The sequence below is a fragment of the Penicillium diatomitis genome (genome assembly GCF_028827545.1).
Source record: "Penicillium diatomitis strain IBT 30728 chromosome Unknown utg000001l_segment0_segment0, whole genome shotgun sequence".
Classification (NCBI taxonomy): domain Eukaryota; kingdom Fungi; phylum Ascomycota; class Eurotiomycetes; order Eurotiales; family Aspergillaceae; genus Penicillium; species Penicillium diatomitis.
This window is the reverse complement of record NW_026623173.1, coordinates 855,177-861,176: the sequence shown is the minus strand read 5'-3', so window position 1 is coordinate 861,176 and position 6,000 is coordinate 855,177.

Genomic DNA, 6,000 nt, shown 5'->3' with positions numbered 1-6,000 from the left:
CTGAGTATCATCCACCATGTTGCTTATATAGCATAGCATATGATGCTGTATGGCGCACCATCAGTCTCCGCAGGGCGCATTGAATCGTGTCCAGTGTCCACACTGTTGGGCACACCGAATCTATGTAAAAGGCGCCTTTTGTTCGTGCCCGCTGGTCTGAATCATGTGTTTGGGGGGTCTTTCCCCCTGACCCTTCTCTTCTTGTTTTCTACAAGTCACATGTAAGTTCCGACCCCTCATAAAAGCTGGACAGCATCGTCATCTCGCTTTTGCGACAGGATCAGCGGATGAGATGCTCGTTGTTGTCCTCAATTCCACTAGGATCGATCTGCTGGGCGGGACACGGAATCACAGATCATCGACCCATGGTCGGTCGGGGTAAACGAACCATGGTCCACTGGCGCGATGATACGGGCCCCGCGCGGTACCAAGGAACCCTCACAGCCTGAGGGCCACTTGGGCTTTGGGCTGAACTCAGGAGGTACAGGTCGGTAGCTGGAGCTGTTACTCAATGAGCTCTCCTGGTAGCTACCATTAAGGAGTCGGTGGTGTGTTTCCATAGTCGTTGTGCCGAGGATGACCTGCCAGGATTCACGCAAGTGTCCCATATGTTATTGCTTGGAAGCTCATGACATGATGACTGGGCAAGTACATCATAGTTCATCGCGATTGAACACTTTCAATTATGCGGGAAAGTAGTACCTCTCGGGTTACATACCCCCCATAAAAAATAGGTTTCAACTTGGAAGCACGATGGATGAGAAGCCGTGTTCCTTGCCAATATTGAATGAGTCCCCCTAATCCTCTCATCGCAACCTGCTTTTTTTCCCGCACACGCCAGACAAGGGACTTCGAGTTGGCTGTTGACTTTCTTTCTAGTTTTACTTCGCGACTCAGCCGTGCGCGGTCATGGTTTGGCTGCGGAGGAATAGCCGAGTCAGCACTAGCACCGGCGATGCAGCTGCAAGGGCCAGGCACCACCACGCACGATGCGAACTTCCTAATCCGTGGAGGAACACCTTCAGATCTGTCGTTCATCTACTAATCACGGATTCTTGACTCGAGGCGATTGAAACCCTTTTAATGTAGAAATCCAGTGATCAACTGACCACCTGTGCCCGTGCCATCATTGACTGGAAGTCGTCACGAACTTGTCCACCATACCGAGGGCGACAACACTTGAACTTTTGACACGGATTCAATCGCAGTGCCCATGGGAATTGATTTCCATTTTCCTTCTTGGGAATGAGGGGGCATGAGGAGAGATGGACCCAACGGCTAACGCAAGGCCTAGATTACGACGCACGAGGTACACTAAACGCCAGACAGAGACCACTACTGGACGCCCGTTTAGCACGCTGCAAGTTGCAACTAACGCGGGAAGCACGGGCTCGGCCATGCTGCCGGCTCATCGGCCTGCGGTTTCACATTTGGGCCCTCGACCCTCGGGGATACGTTTGATCTGGCATTTCCACCAACGAGGTCCCGGACCTCCCGGTGGAGTGGCTCAAGGGCTCGGCTGTTAGATCAAGCGTCTTGGCTTCTGTTGTTTTGGAGGCGAGGGTTAAAGGTTGGAACTGAAGCAGGGGAGAAACAATAACAATGTACGGCCGAGTGCAATGTACGCTGATGCCACCCGCAAACTGTCTACCTGCGACCATGTGTGGGACTGGGACGGTTAGTAGTTCTGTGCAGACAAAGCTTCACTTGTCACTTCGACTAGGTATGCAGATTCCTGGTACAAACTCTCCTCTCTTTGGTCCTCGCACCCGGTCGCGGAGGCTCAAGAGATCCCCTTATTTGAATACGCGTGAGAGAATACGCGGACGAAGACATGCCATGCTGCCACTGTCTCAGTTTGTAGACCGGGGTTGAGGTATTGCTCCGTGTTCTGGTGGGTGTTGACAACTTGACACGGGCGGCTTGACTGTCGTTCACCAGACGAGCAGAAGCAATTTCGCGACATGTGGGCAGTCACACAATAGCATGATGATTCTATGACCCACTGCGAAGGATTCCAGGTCGGTGTTCTTAGTTCTTACTTCTTACTTCTGAATTCTTAGTCTTACAGTACTTTTCGACGGAACAGGAAGGCCCCTTCGACTGTTTGGACGCCCCACTCTTGACTTCCGAAGCGGAGGCGTGGGTTCTGGTGGTCGATGTTCTTTTTTCCGTTGCTTTTCCGTGCTTCGGGTTCATCCAGTCTGATTAGGTTCGGCGCAGAGGGGTTCGGTCAGGTCAACTATGCAACAAGATGTTTGTCTTTCTATGCTTAACCGCACCGCCAACATTCATCAAAGTCATAATGCATTTGTGTCTAGACAATGATGATGCAGGATTGTGGAGGCCTAGCCGTGCGTTTGCTTCCCTCTTGCTATGCCGAGGGATCATTCAAAGTCAAATTGTAGACGACCCCCTTTCTAAAGGTATCCGATCGGCCGAAAACACCAACATCGTAGCCTGTCAAGTAGATATGCTGTCCAGTGTCCCCTTGTCAAGATGCTGTGAACTCTGGAACTGGCGTCAAACTCTCAGCAGTTGAAGTGTTTGATGAATGGATGAATTGATCTTGAAATGTACAACTGTGTCAACACCGATAGACTTGCGGTACAAGTTCACCACTCTTCAGACGACAACCACATAGATCAGCCTCCCCCCGTCTCGATTCCCTTGGTGAGGTGGAAACCACGCATGAGTGAGCGCTGGTGGCGGAAGCTGGACGGAACATTATCACCACACACTTTACAGTTTACACACTTACACAGTAGTATAATCCAGGAGATCGTTGCTCTTCCACCTTCATTTCTCGCTAACCTCCAAGTCTGATGGATGCCGGTAATAATGCTATCCACCCTCAGCCTGACACTGGCGTGAAAGACCTTTGTTTCGCGGCAAAGCCGGGCTGAGACCCCCGTTTCCATTGATCCTCTCTGGAAAATGGAGCATTGGAATTAAGTATCTGCTGTCATGAATACGAACTGAAAGGGCCCGCTGATGTCGAATGAAAAAGGTCTCTCCTAACCCACGCACCACTTTATTCTCTCGGGATGGCTGCACGGTCCGTTGGGGCTTGGAGCACCACAAATGGAGACCCAGCAAAGCGGAATCTCCACCCCCTCGGCCATTTTTCCATGGGTGCTCTGTCGTGCTATTTGCGCCAAAGCTCGTATTATCGATTTGGTCCCAAAAACCGGGCTGAGGCTGTCAACTCCCGTCACCCATGAGAGCCGAGAAATCTGGGTCAGATGGGTTTGGAATCAACTGACTTTTATCACCTGGACGAACGGTAGGAACTGGAAAGTGAAACCATCCGCACGTGATTTTCACTAAGGTATCGTGGTAGCCGTGACATCATTCTCGGGTTCGTGTTTGGAATTAGGGGGGGGCTTTTGACCGGATGGACCGACAAAGTCCAGAGCCTCAGAGGGAAAGATATCGAGTGCGAACATAGGCATTAACCACACTTTGTTGTGTGTTGAATCGTGGCAGTACAGTGTAGTACTGCAGTGTGCAGTGGTGCACAGGCTTTAGCGTCGTCTCGTATCCGTGTATTCCATAGCTCAGATGCTCAATTCTCAGACTTGGGAGATATCCGTTCTTTGACCGTGAAACGGGTATGTTGACTATGTTCTGAATTTGGGGAAAACTTTAATTTCTGCGCGCAAGATTAAAAAGGAAGTGAACAATCCTATTCCTGCCCTGAAAGCCTACTCCCTGAGATCAAAGTCTTATCTTCAGAGGCCGCAAGCAAAGCGGGCGATAGTCTAGTATAAGGTGAAAGTTCGCTTACGATGATATGTTAAATAAGTAGAATCCATGTCTCTCATACATGTAGGTAGGTTACTAGGTACGGGTACCATCTTCTACTTTCCTTACTCAAGGACTCTATCGATGGTTGGCATCTTGGAAGTTCACATGAAGTTGCTGTACATTTTGCACGCGACTATCATTTAACAGGGCTGGTTTAACCTACATCAGCTTATTGTGGGAGCTTTGAACGTTGCCGAGCTAGGCTTCTAAGCACATAACATAATCCCACGCATGACTACTATCAACCCGTTGACAAGTACTAACCCTTGGTGGTCGAGTAAGAATGAGATCACGGGCTACTTCGATGATAACAATGTCTATGACAAGTAGTCATCACTCTCATTTTCCTCTCTGCCGTTCACTTCGACTCCTTTCACTTACTCATAGCAAACAAGGCTTTTGATCGCCTATTTTCAACCTTTTTATAGTCTGAGAGTCTACACTTCAAATCACCTCTCTATTCCATGAGACGGGAAACCAAATCAGCAAGATGAGCACTTCCAACAGCGATTCGAAAGAGCAGGCGCAGAATCAAGCTAGCCGGCAGGTTGTCCTTCAGGTCGGAGACCGTCGCTTTGTCACTTCTCGTAACACTCTCACAACCGAAAGCGAGTACTTCGCCGCCCTCCTTTCAGGGAGATGGAACGATGCCCGCGAAGACGGATCTTACTTGATCGATGCCGAACCTGATCTATTCGAGCATATATTACAGTATTTGAGACGAGGTGTACCTCCACTATTCTTCGACAGCACAAAGGGACATGATCATTTGATGTATCTTGCCCTGTATACAGAGGCGCGCTACTTCCAAATTGATCGACTTGAAACTTGGATCAGAAACAAGAAGTACCTGAAAGTAATCACCCTGCAGACCAAATTTCATAGGACACATTTCAGTGCACGACAGGAGGCCCAGTCTTTTAATTCGATTACACCACCGCTGTGTTTGATATTGCCGGGGACTGTGAAGATACACAAGTGTCCCGATGGAATCAAATCACATGATGGAGATTTTTCACGCTGCTACGTGATCGGGTGTCTCGATAAACACACCCACAACCCAAGTGAGACTGTCCAGGAAGCGAACAGAGCAGTGATAATCACGCACAATGTGTTAATTAACTATAATTGCCTGTGATTTCGCCCAGCCCGAGAGCTAGAAGGCGATGATTCCATGCTTTCTGGGGACGTCCGAGATGGCTCTGAGTTTTGAACTCGAGGCCTCCACAAAGGATTTGCCTCTGAGTGATACTATCTAGCTTTTCACCAGGAGAGAGACCACAGGGGCTCCAAATGGGCTGGGTCGCTCGAATTGGGTCTCTGATGAACGTGCACAAATGGCTGTACGACTGTATGTTGAGAGAACCGTTTGCGTCAATCGAGGGCTTGTGCAGGATGTATATGCTTAGCGAATCAAGCGAGCTCGAATCACCTAGGACTCCAGTACTCGATTTACCATATAAAATGGCTATTTCAATCGTGATCAGCCTCACTGATGCCTCGCCGGGGCAGCCATACTTCTTCTAATCATTCGAGGATCTCAGAGTTTAGAAAATCCTTAGTCTCTGACAATCCAAGCCTGAAGTCGTCCACCTCGACTGTTTGGGTAGACAAGGCTTGAGAGAACGAATTAAAGCCTATGTTGCCAACAAATATAGGAAAAGTATCACGGACGTGTCATGGACATCCACTTCAAGAGTATTGACGGTATACCGTGGACCAATCCTGGCCTTAACTAAGTTTAGACTGCGTATTGAGGTTGTCGTAACAGCGTTTTATTATCCTGAAAATAGAACAGATCTGAATATCACAGCACCGACGGATCTTGATATGAGGGAGTCAACTTCTCAATAGCCGACGTGTATCTATGTTCATTGTTCTCCTCTAAAGGACAGCGGGCAACGGACAGTAATGTAGTAGGCTTGCAATCGCCGTGCTGAGATAATGCAGTCGTTACTGGCGTCTCAGCCTGGTACTACACGATGAACCTCCGCTTATGTCACCTGTTGTAGCTTCCACTAAGAAAATGCAGCAGTGACCGAGATTATATCCCCAATTCCATCACAAGATGTCTTCTTTGCCATGGCTAGATAGAAAGTGTCAATCTGCCGGACACGTAGCAGCCAACGTTTCCCGCTATGAGATGATGATGATCACATGACACGGCCGCGCGCGCGTGTTCCGCGTCGG